We start from the raw sequence: 18,281 nt of genomic DNA on the forward strand, positions 1-18,281 counted from the left end.
TTTCATCCTATTTTCTTTTTGCCAAGATAGCAGGAATGAGTAAACGTGCCGCTTTACTTGAAGTATGTTGGCTCGTTGGTCTAGGGGTATGATTCTCGCTTAGGGTGCGAGAGGTCCCGGGTTCAAATCCCGGACGAGTCCTTCAACACTTTTTTCTCTGTCGTGCCACATGTGTGCCATCCATTGTCACTTTTATTTTGAATTCATTCTATTTCTTTTTGCCAGATAGCAGGAATGAGTAAACGTGCCGCTTTACATGAAGTATGTTGGCTCGTGGTCTAGGGGTATGATTCTCGCTTCGGGTGCGAGAGGTCCCGGGTTCAAATCCCGGACGAGCCCTTCAACACTTTTTTCTCTGTCGTGCCACATGTGTACCATCCATTCTCACTTTACTTTGAATTCATCCTATTTTCTTTTTGCCAAGATAGCAGGAATGAGTAAACGTGCCGCTTTACTTGAAGTATATTGGCTCGTTGGTCTAGGGGTATGATTCTCGCTTCGGGTGCGAGAGGTCCGGGTTCAAATCCCGGACGAGTCCTTCAACACTTTTTTTCTCTGTCGTGCCACATGTGTACCATCCATTCTCACTATTACTTTGAATTCATCCTATTTCTTTTTGCCAAGATAGCAGGAATGAGTAAACGTGCCGCTTTACTTGAAGTATATTGGCTCGTTGGTCTAGGGGTATGATTCTCGCTTCGGGTGCGAGAGGTCCCGGGTTCAAATCCCGGACGAGCCCTTCAACACTTTTTTTCTGTCGTGCCACATGTGTACCATCCATTCTCACTTTTACTTTGAATTCATCCTATTTTCTTTTTGCCAAGATAGCAGGAATGAGTAAACGTGCCGCTTTACTTGAAGTATGTTGGCTCGTTGGTCTAGGGGTATGATTCTCGCTTCGGGTGCGAGAGGTCCGGGTTCAAATCCCGGACGAGCCCTTCAACACTTTTTTTCTCTGTCGTGCCACATGTGTGCCATCCATTCTCACTTTATTTTGAATTCATTCTATTTCTTTTTGCCAAGATAGCAGGAATGAGTGAACGTGCCGCTTCGCCTGGGGTACGTTGGCTCGTTGTTCTAGGGGTATGATTCTCGCTTCGGGTGCGAGAGGTCCCGGGTTCAAATCCCGGACGAGCCCTTCAACACTTTTTTCTCTGTCGTGCCACATGTGTGCCATCCATTCTCACTTTTATTTTGAATTTTCTATTTCTTTTGCCAAGATAGCAGGAATGAGTGAACGTGCCGCTTCGCCTGGGGTACGTTGGCTCGTTGTTCTAGGGGTATGATTCTCGCTTCGGGTGCGAGAGGTCCCGGGTTCAAATCCCGGACGAGCCCTTCAACACTTTTTTCTCTGTCGTGCCACATGTGTGCCATCCATTCTCACTTTTATTTTGAATTCATTCTATTTCTTTTTGCCAAGATAGCAGGAATGAGTGAACGTGCCGCTTCGCCTAGGGTACGTTGGCTCGTTGTTCTAGGGGTATGATTCTCGCTTCGGGTGCGAGAGGTCCCGGGTTCAAATCCCGGACGAGCCCTTCAACACTTTTTTTCTCTGTCGTGCCACATGTGTACCATCCATTCTCACTATTACTTTGAATTCATCCTATTTTCTTTTTGCCAAGATAGCAGGAATGAGTGAACGTGCCGCTTCGCCTAGGGTACGTTGGCTCGTTGTTCTAGGGGTATGATTCTCGCTTAGGGTGCGAGAGGTCCCGGGTTCAAATCCCGGACGAGCCCTTCAACACTTTTTTTCTCTGTCGTGCCACATGTGTGCCATCCATTCTCACTTTTATTTTGAATTCATTCTATTCTTTTTGCAAAGATAGCAGGAATGAGTGAACGTGCCGCTTCGCCTAGGGTACGTTGGCTCGTTGTTCTAGGGGTATGATTCTCGCTTCGGGTGCGAGAGGTCCCGGGTTCAAATCCCGGACGAGCCCTTCAACACTTTTTTCTCTGTCGTGCCACATGTGTGCCATCCATTCTCACTTTTATTTTGAATTCATTCTATTTTCTTTTTGCCAAGATAGCAGGAATGAGTGAACGTGCCGCTTCGCCTGGGTACGTTGGCTCGTTGGTATAGGGGTATGATCTCGCTTCGGGTTGCGAGAGGTCCCGGGTTCAATCCCGGACGAGCCCCTTCAACACTTTTTTTCTCTGTCGTGCCACATGTGTAGCATCCATTCTCACTTTTATTTTGAATTCATCCTATTTTCTGTTTGCCAAGATAGCAGGAAATGAGTAACACGTGCCGCTTCGCCTGTGGTACGTGGCTCGGTGGTCTAGGGGTATGATTCTCGCTTCGGGTGCGAGAGGTCCGGGTTAAAATCCCCGGACGAGCCATGAACATTTTTTTTTCTCTGTCGTGCCACATGTGTACTATCCATTCTCACTTTTATTTTGAATCATCCTATTTTCGTTTTGCCAAGATAGCAGGAATGACGTAAACGTGCCGCTTTACTTGAGTATGTTGGCTCGTTGTCTAGGGGTATGATTCTCGCTTCGGGTGCGAGAGGTCCCGGGTTCAAATCCGGACGAGCCCTTCACCACTTTTTTCTCTCTGTCGTGCCACATGTGTACCATCCATTATCACTTTACTTTTGAATTCATCCTATTTCTTTTGCCAAGATAGCAGGAATGAGTAAACGTGCCGCTTTACTTGAAGTATGTTGGCTCGTTGGTCTAGGGGTATGATTCTCGCTTAGGGTGCGAGAGGTCCCGGGTTCAAATCCCGGACGAGCCCTTCAACACTTTTTTTTCTCTGTCGTGCCACATGTGTACCAATCCATTCTCACTTTTACTTTGAATTCATCCTATTTTCTTTGCTGTCAAGATAGCAGGAATGAGTAAACGTGCCGCTTTGTGTGCGATACGTTGGCTCCTTGGTCTTGGGGTATGTTTCAGCTTAAGTACAAGATTGCTCTGTGAAACGCGTTGAGCGCCGATCGCTTACTTAGGTCATAAGTTAAGGATAAGTTTCGTTTGTGAATACTGGACCTTTGTGGGTCGTCCTCTTTGGCTTCTCCGGAAAGGACGCCGCTCGCGCTGAGAGTGCGTGCTTTGCCGTGACCGCCGCCATTGCGTACTGTCGCTGAGTGCCGTCAAATAAACACCTTAACCTCACTTACAGAGGACATGTTGACTCTTTTCAGGAAAGTCGTGGCATGTTAACTGTCTTTACAGAGGCACGCCAGCTCTCTCTTGGAAACTCGTGAGTCCCGCGACTTCCCTAAAAAGAGTCAACGTGACTCTCTAAAGAGAGTTATACATGTGAGAGTCACATGTGTAGTAAAAAAGAATCAAAGGACACGTTTTTTTCTTAGAGTGAAGGGTAACCGGGGCGAGGGGCGTACAATGAAAGGCCTCTCCGTGCTACACTCTGGGAAATACAGTCTTCTAGAGATTCACTTTCGTCGACACAAGCTAGCGTACGCATGCTTTCACTTCTGCGCTCGAGTTACTGTCCCTCGCACGAGAAACATAGCAAAGCACGCGATGGCTGTATACATGATTGCCCGAAAGTGCGTTCTCGGGCTCCCCCCTCTATAAATTTGCGAAGAGTGCCTAACGGAAGGTCCTTTCGTTCTGGAGCAGTGACAACAGTTCAGTTCCATTTCAACTCCGACATAACCGACCAATGCGGCTAATATTAGTTTACACTGCCTACAGGACAAGAGCGCGGATATGCGGCAGAAAAGCTAGTAGTGGGCTACTGTTCATGTCGCGAGCTTATACACGCAAGAAAAGGGGTTTTAAAAAATCTACAGACGCACATCTGAACAATGAGTCCTTCCATTTTTACGAACCAGTATAATCTAAAGCGACCGGCAAGCCTCCTCGCTTCGGCTAACATGTTAATGTAACCTGGTTGTATCGACTGCAGTACTGCATTAAAGGCACATAAGACTCTAAAGTATTAACATGCTAGTGGAATATTAGACAGCATGTGTGGTAGAAATAGGGAATGGGTCAAGGGCTCGCTTCTTTGTTATTAGACACAACTTAATTAAACCAATAGACAATGAAGCCAAGGGAGGCGTAGGGGGACATAATTTGTGGTTTTCAATGGAAATGTATTAATAATGGCATAAATGGAAAGGAATTAAACTGAATGATAAAAACAACTTACTCACGGCAGGCACCGAACCTACAACTTTCGGATGACGCGTAGGATGCTCCACCAATTGAGCTACAGTGGCGGTCGTTTTCCCGTCCATTTTATTGGGTATTTTTGTGTATTGGGTATTTCTGCCGCTGGCCAATACTCCCAGGATCACGCACACAGAAATACTCAATAAAGTGGACGGGAAAACCAAGGAGTCCAGCCGTCGAAGTTGACATCATGGACACGTTAGGGGATCTCGAGGAATGAATGTCGGCAAGTAAAAAAGGAAACGCGTTCATTACAGAGGCATCTGTTATATTTTCGTTGTCAGTAAAGCTGCCTCGTGAGAAGCGCGAAGATTATTGCCTCTCGTCATAATGGATAAATGCTCACTCACCTAAGAACCGTGAGATCGGTCTTGTCTGTGTAACCCTGTTGCATTTTTATTGCGATAGAAATTATATGGACACACTCGTCTGGTTTGTGCCATCGCCGTCATGACCCGTATATGCATTTGAGTGTTCGGTCCCTGCCCGCGGCAAGCTATCTTTCAGTCCACTTTTCTTTCTTCACAATTACCTTACATTTACTACTAAAAACATCCCCTATACTCTCCTTGGCATTATTGCCTGTTAGTTCTCATTAATATTGTGTATAACAAAGAAAACGAGCCCTTGAAATTAACACTTCTTTCCGATATATATATATATATATATATATATATCTATATATATATGCCACCAGAAAAATAATACAGAAACAACACGGTTGATCCCTCCTGTCATAGGAATCGGAATAACACGAAAGGTAAAGCGCGCCTTTACAGAAGTAACTGAATGCTTACTGTATATTGATATAAGAGGGTTTGCACAATGTATATTGATGTCTGGCCGCTAATGGCGCCTTTTAACGTGTATGCACCCACTTTGATGATTGGTGGTACATCTCCATCCCGACGACTAACGTCCATGTTAAATGATTAAACATACCCTTGCGGGAGTTGTAGTAGTTACGGTGAAAGCGTAATCAGAGAACGAGGTGTGATAGCCAGAAGAGCGTCGCATACTAGGACGCAGAACTTGGTCGCCATCCCGCGGCATGGTAAAATGTGATTGAAAACCATGGCAGAACTAGAGGGAAACGCAAAGCGGGTCCTGCCACCCCGGTAGCCCGGCCGCGATTTTTCTCGGGGCGAGCGCGTGAGCATGGAACGCGGGTGTACAGCTAGGTGAGGCAGACGCGCGTCGCAGAGCAATTTTGGTTTGTATTAGCGTGATGCTGAGCGAGGCCGACGCTTTTACGACGCTTGGGCAAAGGTCGCCACCTTGAGGTATGTTAAGGCATTGACTAAATTCAACTTCTATTGAAAACGCGCCGAATAGGACAGACGCGTAACGCGTTGCAGGTGCTAGTCGTGGAGGCCACAGCAATGACGAATTACTTTACCTTGCCGCTTCCAGAAGTCACCACCACCCAGCCGACCGGGAGAGTGGGAGATATAAAAGGCGCGTTCGTAAGGCCTCCAGGAATCTGTGACCATGGCGCAGTGGATAGCGTGCCCGGCATCTGTTGTTGCGGACCTGAGCGGCCGTGGGTTCGATGCCCGTGCTGGTACTGTTTTTTCTGAGCCATCTGATTGTGTATATTTTTTCAATGTCATTTCCGTGATGGAAATACGTCACTGAAGCCTTGGTGGACCCCGGCATAAAACACTTTCGTGTTAAAAGTATTTTCCGAAACACGCGATCGAGGATTCGAACGGGCGACCCCTCACTCCGCATCGCGCGGCGTTAGACGACTCGGCCACGGGGCATACTTCCTTCCCCTTACTAACGACAAGCTATTTTTATACACCATTTACCGCTGATTGTACGCATGAGCTCGGAGGCGCTTCAGCGTTTTTTCTTCATCACCAGCGAGACGGCGCAAAGGGCGCGCTTTAAAGATAGGTCGCCCAGCTCGATTTCACCGAAGTTGCGACGCGCACGCCTCCTGCCTGTACCACCCGACAGGGCGTGGTCGCCCGTTCGCGCGCGCTTATCTCGTCAGGGGGGTGACTTGTACGTATTGTTCTTTCACCACAATGTTTGCGTTGAAGTTGCAGAGCGCAGGAAGGTCACATCGCTCGCTGCAGCGACCGCATTTACGAAAGTAGTGAGCTGCTAGCTAGAAGAACCAAAGTCGGGGCAGTAGGTTGTGTATAATCGGCACTTGCAGGGTGCTGCTCAGACACAAAGAAATCACAACTGTGACAGTTGTTAGTTCGCCCTCATCCTGTCTACGCTCTTCACGTAACCTTTGAGCTTGACGATTGCGCTGCAAGTTGCGAGCTGCTTGCCGTTCATAGCGTGATATTCCAATTTGTTGCTGTCGCATTCATTGGATCACCCTTGCGGTGAAACTGTAACTTTTTTTTCAATTCACCACTTCTAGTCCGTATTCTAACAGCCACTTCACCACTTATAAGGATGCATGCATAAAGTCCCACTTTTCCCAGAGAGAGCTCTTCACCTTTGTACAGTAGTTCACGTGTCGTGCAACGGTATTTCGCAAATGCGTTGATTCCACTATCCTTGTACGTATAGCGATTTATAAAGAATATATAAGGGCAAAAATGCCAGAAACTTATGATATTTACATGACACTCCATTAGTAGTAGGATGCGTAAAGAAATTGAAACCCTTGATGAAAGCCAGAACATTGGTCCCTTTCTAAGCATAAATAGACTAAAGTTATGAGATGCAAAAAAAAAACAGATGATTCTGAGAAACAACGACGTCTCAGGGGTTCTAGATCATTATGATTTCTTGTATATTTGGAATATACAGAGATGGCAGCTCTACAAAAGAAATTAGAATACAAAGATGTTAGCCTCAAAATTAAATTCTCCTTGTTATCGCCCTGGTTTTTCCTTAAGTGCTGAATGGGTTAGAATCGTACCTTGCAAGAATATTTAAGAAAACCACTAGATTCTCTTGACCTATGGTGCCGGCGTTGAGTTTTGGAAATCCTCTGTACTGCAAAACGAAGTAATATCTTAGCCACAGAAGAGATTAATCCCGAAACTTCGTTCGAAGTCAAGGTCATGAAACTAAAACCTCCTTATCTTATTCGCGTCATGAGAGCGACCGGTTCAATGGAGCTAACACTAATCATAGCCAAAACGGAAGCTAACGGAAAACGAGGTCACCCACCTCAGAAACATGCCACGCCGAAAGTTCAGGCCAAGGGGAACTGAGCTTAAGGGACTTCTACTAAAAAGATATCAATGGTGGCCATATAAACATTGAGCCAGAGTCGTCAGCGACGCGATGATACTCATAACAACAATAACGATTGTACATGTTTTATTTTGCACCCGCTTGAATCTGACCACACAACCGCAGCAAGAAGGCGCGGTACTACTAAATTAAGCAACGTGTGCGACAGGCATTGCAGCAGGTAATCAGATGTTACCGAGAAATGAATGTTAATTTGTATGCATTTAGCCAGCTTCAATATATGGCTTCTTTAGTAAAACATTGTTGCAGTGTTTAGCGCGGAGCCTTGAGCCACAAACATAGAAGCAAACAGACGCCTAAGCACTCTTTCGTACAGCTGTTGATACACGAAAGGTTCGTTTTTCATAAAGTTCAGTGGTGTCATAATTCTAGAACAGTCGCTATGCTGTTCAGTTATAACAAACACGCTCTAAACACCGAGTATAGAGGTGAACATGAGGTCAAGGACGCTCGATGCACTGCAATCGTAAAGCAAGATACACTAAATTTTGGGCAGATGCCATGCGCACACTATCTTGGAACTTACACATAGACAAAGTATGTTCTGCTGCCTTCCGTAAGCTGTCTTTCCTGAAACATAAACTTAGAAATTCTCCTTCTAACAGAAAACTACTTAGTTGCTTTACATACATAAGACCAAAACTAGAATACTGTTGTGTTGTGTGGGACCCCTTTACTAAATGTAACATTAGAAAACTGGAAGCAGTACAAAAAAAGCTGTTAGGTTTGCTTATTCTAAGTTTAAAATGACGGACTCACCGACTGAACTCATGACTGCTAACAACATCGAAACACTTGAATTACGGCGAAAAAGAAACCGGCTTAACTTTCTTTATCTTCTTGTTAATCATAAGTTAGCCCTTGACCCATATGCATATGTATCTCCTCTGTCCAGTAGGTATACACGCCATCATCACGCCCATTCTTTAAAGGGGTACTGACACAAAATTTCGCGGCCGAGATAGCCTGCTGGATCGATTCCCGTGTACGTGCGTGTACCATCTGCAAAATATCGACAGCGAATAAAGCTTGGAAGGTATTTTATATGAATTTTGAAATTCGCGAGCGCGATCCAGCATTATAGGCCGCACCTAGTGCATTGACACCCTCGGAGGTGACCCGAGGTGACCCCCCTACTTCCCCTACGTAAGCGTTGCAGCCGGTACAAGTTACGATGACGTCGTAGCCGCCATTTCTGTTTTGACGGGCTTCCCGACGAATCGCTCCTCGCCAGCGGGTCAAACCTGAAGTGATTCGCCACGTCGAAAATTCCTTCGATCCCCGCCGCAAGAAAATCGTCGCCATCAGACGACGATGAGCCCGACGACAACAGACCGCGCGGAAATGCGCCACCGTTCTGTGTGCTCACGTGACCGAGCGTTTCACTCGCTAGGTGGTGATAGTTGCACGCGGCGGCTTGCCGTTTTTGGAGCTCTGTCAAACCGAAACTAAGTCTGTGTCGGTAATGAGGAGCTTGTAATTAATTATCTGTCGCGCGCTGCAGCGAACGATGTGCCGTGTTATGATTAACAGGCCCCCAGCAACACACTGCAGCAAAAAAACGCGGGGCGAAAATTTTTGTGTCAGGACTCCTTTAACCCCGTATTTTGCTAAAACTAACGCGTTTCAGTTTTCCTTTTTTCCGCGTACTGTATCAGAGTGGAACTGCCTAACTGATCTTAGCCAATTTTCTGTTGCTTAGAGCTAAAACATGCACTGTTAGTTTGTGTTATGTATCCATTTAATGTAATTCTTTTGCCATGTTATCTTTTATGCGTTCTGTTAGTAGGTGTTTCGATTCCATTTCTCGTGATATATTCATATGTTATCACATGTGTTTTTGATTATATCCTGCCTCTTGTACCTGTCCTGCTTGGACCAGTTCTTGGTCTGCAGTATTCAATAAATAAATAAAATAAATAACTCGCAACACAACTACTTCATTAATTTTATATTTTGCTTCCATGCAACGACACCACTCATGTTGTCCCGAATAATTACGCAGAAGTTCATACCAAAATAATTCCGATGCGATAAGGCTACTTCAGAAACTTGTGACGCCGAAACTCAGACCAAGGCCGTCGACAAGGTGCAGAGGCTCCCCCTGGCAGATGGCTGAGTGTGCAGGAACACCCAACGTTCACCCTCCCCCAACCTCATCCTAGTCTCTTGAGGCATCCATGATTATCCCACGGAGGTGTTGCTCCAAAAGTTCTGCCCCTCGACTTCATGCGGCAACTGAAAATTGGTAATTGCGTGGACCATTTCAATATATTGTCACATCGTTGTGACCGTGACGACTTGGGCGACCAATGCGTCAAATAGTGATTTAAATCTTCATATTAAATCTTCATTAAGCTAGCTTGTGCCCAGCTAAGAGAGTAACATTACCAGTTCAATGATAGCTGCGAGCACAGTCGCTAAAATCTGACCTGCGCATCTAATGCTTCATCTACACCTATATTAGTTATGATAGATTCTAACGCAACAGCTGGTGATTCGACTTATTGGAGACTGTACTCCGTCATTCACCTCGAGCAAGCAATCTCATCAGAACAACCGACAACATTCCAGAAGAATCCGGTAATTCCGGTGCAATCAGGCGCAGCTTGCACCGAGAGATAGCAAGTGCAGAACTTGAAGCCAGGTGAGATTGAAACTCGGTCACAGTGAAGGAGATAAAGCACGCGTGCCAATATTGATGATCAATGCATATTCAGTCAATTCATCTATGCATTTTGCAGGATCAATGCGTATTGTAGGATCAATGCATATTGCCACGTGCGTTTCTTATTATTACTTTTGCTGTATTCGGTTTTCGCCCAGAAAAACTGTCAGCAACGCTCAGCGCAAACCGCGCCTCATTGTTTGAGAAGCTTCGCGATGATTGTAGATCATTTTGTTAAGATTGCGCGCAACACGCGAACACTCGAGCTTGTTCTAGAGATTGCGCGACAACCAGCGATAACGCTGGAATATTCTACGGCGCATGCATAAATGCCAACGCGCTTCACCGCTTGTCAGTTGATCGATGGTCGACGCTCTGTTCGCCGCTATCAGTGTATTGCCGTAGTTTGACTTTCAGTTTCCCGGCCACAAGTTCGGCCAATAAACAGTTTCATCTCGGACGTGCTGACTGCTGTCTTCGTCGACGTCACGACCCCGTGACATCTGGTGGAGGTGCTGTTCGTCCATGTTCCGGACGCCCCCGTCAAGCCGTGAACCAAGCCCGAGTCGCAAAGAAGACGTCGACGCCAAGGCCGAGCAGCGAGCAAGCCGCAGGCAACAAGGCCTACCGCCAGAGCACGGGCCTCTACCTGAAAAGATCCGGCAACCAAAGACCCTGACCTCGACCACAACGACGATGACAGACGCTGTGCCTCCCGCACCGATCCTTCTCGGACGCCCAAGGAGCGGCCAACCTTCCGCGGATCGTCGTTCGAAGACCCGGAAAGCTGGCTCGAAGCCTACGACCGAGTCGCGATTTTCAATGCCTGGACCAGCGAAGACAAGCTACGGCATGTCTATTTCGCTTTGGAAGACGCCGCTCGGACCTGGTTCGAGAACCAAGAGCGAAGCCTGACAACGTGGGACATCTTTCGCACCAGGTTCCTTGCGACATTCACCAGCGTCGTCAGGAAAGAGAGTGCTGAGGCTCTGCTCGAGACCCGTGTGCAGATGCCGAATGAAAACGTGGCGCTCTTCATGGAAGAGATGACAAGGCTGTTCCGTCATGCAGACCCTGTCATGCCCGAGGATAAGAAGGTCCGCTTTCTTATACGAGGGGTCAAACAGGAGCTCTTCGCCGGGCTGATGCGGAACCCCCATCGACAGTTCAAGAATTCGTCTCGGAAGCAACGACCATCGAGAAGACGCTCGAGATGCGCACCCATCAGTACAATCACCGGGCATTTCAAGACAGCGCAGCTGTTCATGGCCTCGGCTCCGACGACTTCCGCGAAACGATCCGAGCAATCGTGCGAGAGGAACTGCGAAAGCTTCCGCCGTTTGCACAGCCCGAAGTTACGTCGATTGCTGACGTTGTACGCGAGGAAATCACATAGTCACTGGGTGTTCCCCAGCCGGCATCGCCGCAGCTGCAAGCCATGAGCTATGCTGCTGCAGCCCGACGCAACGACCCCCCTCCTCGCCCACGTCAAGACGCCGCGCCACCCCAGCAGTTCCGCCGCCAGGCACCACCGCCGCCACCACCGATGTCATACCGCCCGCCAGCCGGCCAGCGATCCGCGCCGAGGAAGACCGACGTATGGCGCGCCCCTGACAACCGCCCGCTCTGCTACCACTGCGGGGACGCCGGCCACATGTACCGCCGCTGCCAGTACCGACAGATTGGGCTACGCGGATCCGCCATCAACGCGCCGCGCCCAGAGCCAGGCAAACGGCCTCGTGACATCGGCGACTACCTCACCGGAACAAAGTGGCAAGAACGACGACCTTCCCGCTCGCCGTCGCCCGGCCACTACATGTCACCGCACCGCCGGCAGTACACTAGCCCAAACCGGGGTCGGTCGCCTAGCCGGTATCCGGAAAACTAAGGGCAGCAATCGATGGAGGTGCGCTTGCTGTACGACGAACTACCGAAGATCCTCCGCCGCCGACGACAACGCCGTAACGAAATCTAAAGAACACGCCGCAAGCCGAACGAAGCCCTGACGTCGAAACTTCACGGCCCGAAGAAGACCTGACGACGCAACGTCGAAGCAGCGGAACAAACCGACGCAGCCGTGACCCGACGCCGCGACCCCACCGCAACGCAAGACGACGAATTAGCGACCTCGACGCTCTCATCGACGGCCACAACGTCAGCGCTCTCGTCGATACTGGAGCCGACTATTGCATCATCAATGGGCCTTTTGCCACGAAGTTGAAGAAAGTTAAGACTGCTTGGGAAGGCCCCGAAATCCTTACCGCTGGAGGCCATCTAATAATGCCGTCTGGAGTCTGCACAGCAAGAGTCACAATCAATAATCGCACGTATCCTGCGAGTTTCGTAATCTTGCAACACTGCTCCAGGAACGTCATACTTGGCATGGACTTCTTAAACCATCACGGTGCCGTCATCGACTTAAGAACCAAATCGATAACCCTATCGTCGGACAAAACGACACCGCCGTATACGAATCCATGTCAACATGCCCTGAACGTGCTCGAGGATCAAGTCACCATCCCGCCTCGCCCCAGCATCATAATTTCCGTCAGCACCGAAAAAGCTGAAGACATCGAAGGTGTCATCGAGAGCGATCAGCGTTTGCTGCTAGACCGTGACATTTGCGTCGCAAGGGGCATTGCTCGGTTGCATGAAGGAAAAGGAAGCGTGATGCTAACGAACTTCAGCCAGGAATAGACACCTGAGCAGGGGCACGACAATTGCATACATCGAAGAAATCTTGGCCGTCAGCGATGCATATGCCTTTTCAGATTCTGACGAAGCTATGACGACGACCCGAGTTACCCTTCAACGTAAACTCAAGTCTTCCCGTTCGCCAACAGCAACAGCTTCGACGCCTTCTGCAGGAATACAAGGACTGTTTCTCGTCGCCATCGCGGGTCCGACAAACGCCCCTTGCTAGGCACCGCATTATAACAGAAGAAAATGCTCGATCACACCGTCAGAGTCCCTACCGGGTTTCGACGCGGGAACAGGAAGCCGTTAAAAAACAAGTCGATGAAATGCTACGCGACGACATCATCCAGCCGTACAAGAGTCCGTGGGCGTCACATGTGGTGTTAGTGAGGAAGAAGCATGGGACCCTACGTTTCTGCGTCGATTATCGTCACCTGAACAAAATTACGAAAAAGGACATGTACCCTCTCTCACATATGGACGACGCCCTAGATCTACTCCACAACGTGAAGTACTTTTCTTCGATGGACCTCAAGAACGGCTACTGGCAAATCGAAGTCGACGAGAAACACCGAGAAAAGACTGCCTTCATAGCACCGGACGGCCTGTTCGAGTTCAAGGTCATGCCCTTCGGTCTTTGCTCGGCACCTGCGAATTTCCAACGAGTCAGGGATACAGTATTAGCTGGCTTAAAGTGGCAAACTTGCCTTGTTTATTTGGAAACCTCGTTGTGTTTTCCTCGAACTTCGAGGAGCACCTCCAGCGCCTTGAATCCGTACTTCAAGCAATCAAGAACTCCGGGCTTACCCTGAAGCCAGAAAAGTGCCGCTTTGCGTACGAGGAGCTCTTGTTTCTCGGTCACGTGATCAGCAAGACTGGAGTGCGCCCAGACCCGCAGAAAGCGGCTGCCATCGTCGCTTTCCCGCCACCCACTGACAAGAAGGCCTTGCGTCGATTTCTCGGCTTGTGCGCCTATTACAGACGCTTTGTCAAATACTTTTCACGGATCGCCGAACCACTAACGCAGCTCACGAAGACCGACGTCGAATTCAGGTGGCAAACAGCGCAAGTGGAAGCATTTCATGAACTGAAACGACGCCTGCAGACGCCTCCGATACTTGCGCATTTTGATGAATACGCTGATACGGAGATTCACACCGACGCAAGCAGCGTAGGACTCAGCGCCGTCCTTGTGCAGCGGACGGGTGGACTGGAAAGGGTTATCTGTTATGCTAGCCGGTCGCTGTCTAAAGCAGAGGTCAACTATTCCACAACAGAAAAGGAGTGCCTCGCCATCATCTGGGCTACGTCAAAGTTTCGCCCCTACCTCAGGCCCTTCAAAGTTGTGAGCGACCATCACGCCTTGTGTTGGCTAGCTAACTTGAAGGACCCTTCAGGTCGCCTGGCACGATGGAGCCTAAGACTTCAAGAATTTGACATTACTGTCGTGTACAAGTCCGGAAGGAAACACTCCGACGCCGACTGCTTGTCTCGTGCCCCCGTCGACCCACCACCGCCCGACGACCAGGATGATGACAGCTTCTTGGCAGCCATAAGTGCCGACGACTTCGCCGAACAACAGCGAGCCGACCCGGAACTGAAGGGTCTAGTGGAATACCTGGAGGGCAGGACCATCGTTGTCCCAAAAGTATTCAGGCGAGGATTGGCATCATTTTCCTTGAAAAACAACGTCCTCGTAAAGAAGAACTTCTCTCCGGCCTGAGCCAGCTACATTATCGTTGTACCTTCGAGACTGCGACCAGAAATTCTGCATGCCCTGCACGACGACCCGACGGCTGGACACCTCGGACTCTCCCGCACGCTCGCACGAGTACAGGAAAAATACTACTGACCGCGCCTTGCCGCCGACGTCACTCGCTACGTAAGGACGTGCCGAGACTGTTAGCGACGGAAGACCCCGCCCACAAGGCCAGCAGGCTTCCTCCAGCCGATCGAGCCTCCTCGGTGACCATTCCAGCAGATCGGGATGGACCTCCTGGGGTCGTTCCCAACGTCGACTTGCGGAAATAAATGGATCGTCGTGGCTACCGACTACCTCACCCGCTACGCCGAAACAAAAGCCCTGCCCAAAGGCAGTGCCGCTGAGGTAGCCAAGTTCTTTGTTGAGAGCATCGTCCTTCGACACGGCGCCCCAGAATTTCTCATCACCGACAGAGGTACGGCGTGGCTGACCTAACACAGGCGATCTTGGAATACAGCCACACAAGCCACCGCCGGACCACCGCGTACCACCCACAGACCAACGGCCTCACCGAGCGTCTAAATAAGACCATCGCCGACATGCTGGCAATGTACTTTACGTCGACGTCGAACACAAGACGTGGGACTCCATCCTTCCGTACGTGACCTTCCATTCGATAGCGGCATTTCTTGTTCCACAACATTCCAGGAACATTCCTTGTTCGACAATTGTCACCTAACGGGTCCATCATTCCCTGGGTTTCTGTCTTGCTTAGTTTTATACCACAATTGGTGTATCCTTTCATTAGCCATTAGCGCCTACCCTATTTAGTATTAAACAAAGCACTAAATGGGCTTGCGGTTGCGGTGTTCGGCTGCTGATCTGAAATGCGTGAGTTTGATATATCTGGGATGAGAACATGCAGTTATGTGGGCAGTAGAAGGAGGGTTTGCTTTTGCATGCACTAACATGTCTTTAAAGATTCTATTATTCTGATTAACGACCTCTGGTACCACGAGAAACGCTTCGGGAAATGCGCTCTCCTCCTCGAGTTTTGCGGTTGGGAGAGAGGGTACGAAGCATACACATACATTCGCTAAGGTAGGCAGTTGATATCTTGAAGTAGGCAAGGTCGCTTATCGAAACGTCGGCTCCTTCGGCACTCCCTGTGCAAGAATTTTCCGTAATGGCTGTTAGTCGTACATGACAGCAAACCTAACAACTAATATTAATTTGCTTGCTGGAAAGTGCGCCATGTAAAGTTTCGTAGTCAAAAACCACGAGAAATGCTTACACCAAGAATGGGACATTTTTAATAGAATACAGTAAGGTATGCACGACCTCGAAGAGTATGAGGATCGCTTTCCATCGACAGTTTGAAAAAGTAGGCACAGACATGGTTTCCTTTGTTTGGATTTCTAAAGCCCACCAATCGCACAATCGCAATGTCGAGTCCTGTTGTTATGATTTGACAATGACCACTTCGTTCGACGACCTCGCGTCGTCTTGCCACTTTGCACTCAATCACTCATCAGGCGCCTGGAATAGAGTGGCGGAACAACGAAGAATAAACTACTGCGTGACCTTCGTCGGCGTTGGTGCTAAACATGCATGCATCTCCCATTTTCTATGCGCACGAGGATGCGCTAGATCCGACAACGTCGCTTACGAGACGAACGTGGCTTTCTTCTCGTCGTTCCCATTTGTCACCTCTGATTTTCTTGGATGCGCCAAGCCCTTCGCCATTTCTGCGACCTTGTGAAGCTTTTTTTCTCTTAGCACGCTTTTGCGTGCTCTCAATAATAATGTTGGGGTTTTACGTCCCAAAACCACGATATGATTATGAGAGACGCCGTAGTGGAAGACTCCGGAAATTCAAACCACCTGGAGTTCTATAACGAGCACCTAACTACACGGGCCTCAAGCATTTTCGCCTCCATCGAAAATGCGGTCGCCGCGGCCTGGATTTGATTCCGCGACCTTCGGGTCGGAAGTCGAGCGCCATAACCACTTGACCACCCTGGCGGACTACAACGACATAAATAGGAAATACGTGAAAAAAAGCCACAACAACATATACTATAGACGACGACATAGAATGATGTAGACGACGACCCTACCGATGTCATAGATCACTGTTCGCTGCTGGGCTGGGGTCCACTCTTGCCGAATATTACGCGTGCCCGCGACACCATCGACCACACTAAATGCTGACAAAACGTCAAATTCTGGGGCAACCAATGTTTCTTCGACATCCCCGCTGCCGCGCGTCATCGAATGAAGCCTAGCCTCAAAAACGTTCCGCCCAGAGGTAAGAGGTTCACTCCAATGACTCTGATAGCATTGACATGCGGATGCATCAGCCAACAAATCGAATAGGAATATCGGACATGTATTTACCGGAGACGGTGCGCAAGTTATTTAAAGGGGTCCTGAAATACTTTTCCAAGTAAGCATCGATGTACCTCAGCATCGGAATTTACTGCCTCACAAATAGATCGCCGCAAAAGTGTTTCGAATCCGTCAAGAACGAGCGGAGTTGCAGGAATTTGTTGCACGCTTTAAGCGCTTTTTCTTGTGTGGAAAAATAGAAGAGTGGGGAAGTGACACAGTAACTGACTCTCAGGGCGAGGACACCACAACCGCGTCACTTGGGGCGGGGGGGGGGGGGAGAAAAGAGAGAGGAGAAGCTAGAAGGGGGCAGAGGGCGAGTGCGCGGGAAGCTACATAGGAAGGGGGAGGAGGGGGTATGACAAGGAAAAGAAGCTACGTCATGCGCGCGTCATGAAACGCGATCGCTCCCTCCCGGTGTGATTTCGGTTCGCGCTAGTGTTGCTACTCTTTCTTTTTTCCACACTATAGATCGCGGCGCCCGGCACGTTGCGGCACCCTGTGGCAAGGAGCGCATCTGATTCCAACTCCACCTATGGTGTATGTCATTATCGGTCAATAGTAGCAATCTGATGTGTGACGCCCAACTTTCCACTTTAACTGTGTATGAAGAGAGAATGCTTGATAGAGTGGCAACCTCGCGCTGCACTTGTGAACTCTCCTTAACGCGCGCGACTGCAAGATTTTGCTGATCTATTCATAGCAGCGTCTGCTTTCTATTGTATATGCTTTCTTCAGCAAGCACGGAGGGCGGTTCAGCATCCTGAGAAAGAAGCGACAGTCGGGCGGTTCCACCTATGCCGCCACTTCTCTGACTCGACGGGAAGGCACGTCAGCCTTCCAGTTATTTTTGACATACACAAATGGGCTGTCTCGCGGTTTTCAGCACGGCGTGTTTACACGCTTAATCCCAACTAAATTCTCCTAACGGAGGCACCATTCAGACTTGTTACTTTACGCCTTGTACATTTTAATAAGGTATCCCACGCTAGAGATGAAATATCCTATAGCCGTATTCAAATCTTCATCGCGCACGGTCATCCGCGTCATCCAAAAACGATGAAGTACTGATGCCATGAATATAACGTAGGGCTCACCCCTTACGTTTATGATGGTAGGCCGTCCGTTTAGGCCATCCACTGTGAGGGGCAAGTCTTCAAGGCCAACTGCAGATGGTCCTGAAGAAAGAACGCGTCTCTGAAATCCAGAAATATGTTTTCGAGTGTCTCTGGCTTTTTGCAGATAATGCAGAGCGCCGTGAAAAGAACAAAATAAAAAAACTTTGACTTTATGAAATACGCGACTCACACGAGATATTTTTATCAAGAACTTCCCATGAAACAGTTTGCGAGGAGAGGTCATGGCACCCCTTCCACTACTCACGCGTCGGATCAAAATTGAGGTGACCCATAAATGCTAATGTGCCGAGATATGTGTGAA

At 48.8% G+C, this 18,281-nt stretch overlaps 1 protein-coding gene and 10 non-coding genes across 11 annotated transcripts in view; 10 read left to right on the forward strand and 1 right to left on the reverse strand.

Moving 5' to 3' along the window:
* LOC119397333 (protein dissatisfaction-like) overlaps positions 1 to 18,281 on the reverse strand; it is a 332,205-nt gene that overhangs the window by 28,607 nt on the left and 285,317 nt on the right.
* On the forward strand, positions 70 to 141 carry Trnap-agg (transfer RNA proline (anticodon AGG)). The gene has a single exon. It is a non-coding gene; the product is annotated as a tRNA-Pro (tRNA).
* Positions 468 to 538, forward strand: Trnap-cgg (transfer RNA proline (anticodon CGG)). Its single transcript has one exon. It is a non-coding gene; the product is annotated as a tRNA-Pro (tRNA).
* Positions 668 to 739, forward strand: Trnap-cgg (transfer RNA proline (anticodon CGG)). Its single transcript has one exon. It is a non-coding gene; the product is annotated as a tRNA-Pro (tRNA).
* Trnap-cgg (transfer RNA proline (anticodon CGG)) lies at positions 868 to 938 on the forward strand. Its single transcript has one exon. It is a non-coding gene; the product is annotated as a tRNA-Pro (tRNA).
* Trnap-cgg (transfer RNA proline (anticodon CGG)) lies at positions 1,067 to 1,138 on the forward strand. Its single transcript has one exon. It is a non-coding gene; the product is annotated as a tRNA-Pro (tRNA).
* On the forward strand, positions 1,264 to 1,335 carry Trnap-cgg (transfer RNA proline (anticodon CGG)). The gene has a single exon. It is a non-coding gene; the product is annotated as a tRNA-Pro (tRNA).
* Trnap-cgg (transfer RNA proline (anticodon CGG)) lies at positions 1,464 to 1,535 on the forward strand. Its single transcript has one exon. It is a non-coding gene; the product is annotated as a tRNA-Pro (tRNA).
* On the forward strand, positions 1,666 to 1,737 carry Trnap-agg (transfer RNA proline (anticodon AGG)). Its single transcript has one exon. It is a non-coding gene; the product is annotated as a tRNA-Pro (tRNA).
* On the forward strand, positions 1,866 to 1,937 carry Trnap-cgg (transfer RNA proline (anticodon CGG)). Its single transcript has one exon. It is a non-coding gene; the product is annotated as a tRNA-Pro (tRNA).
* Trnap-agg (transfer RNA proline (anticodon AGG)) lies at positions 2,669 to 2,740 on the forward strand. Its single transcript has one exon. It is a non-coding gene; the product is annotated as a tRNA-Pro (tRNA).

Source organism: Rhipicephalus sanguineus, chromosome 6, assembly GCF_013339695.2.
Source record: "Rhipicephalus sanguineus isolate Rsan-2018 chromosome 6, BIME_Rsan_1.4, whole genome shotgun sequence".
NCBI classification, from domain to species: domain Eukaryota; kingdom Metazoa; phylum Arthropoda; class Arachnida; order Ixodida; family Ixodidae; genus Rhipicephalus; species Rhipicephalus sanguineus.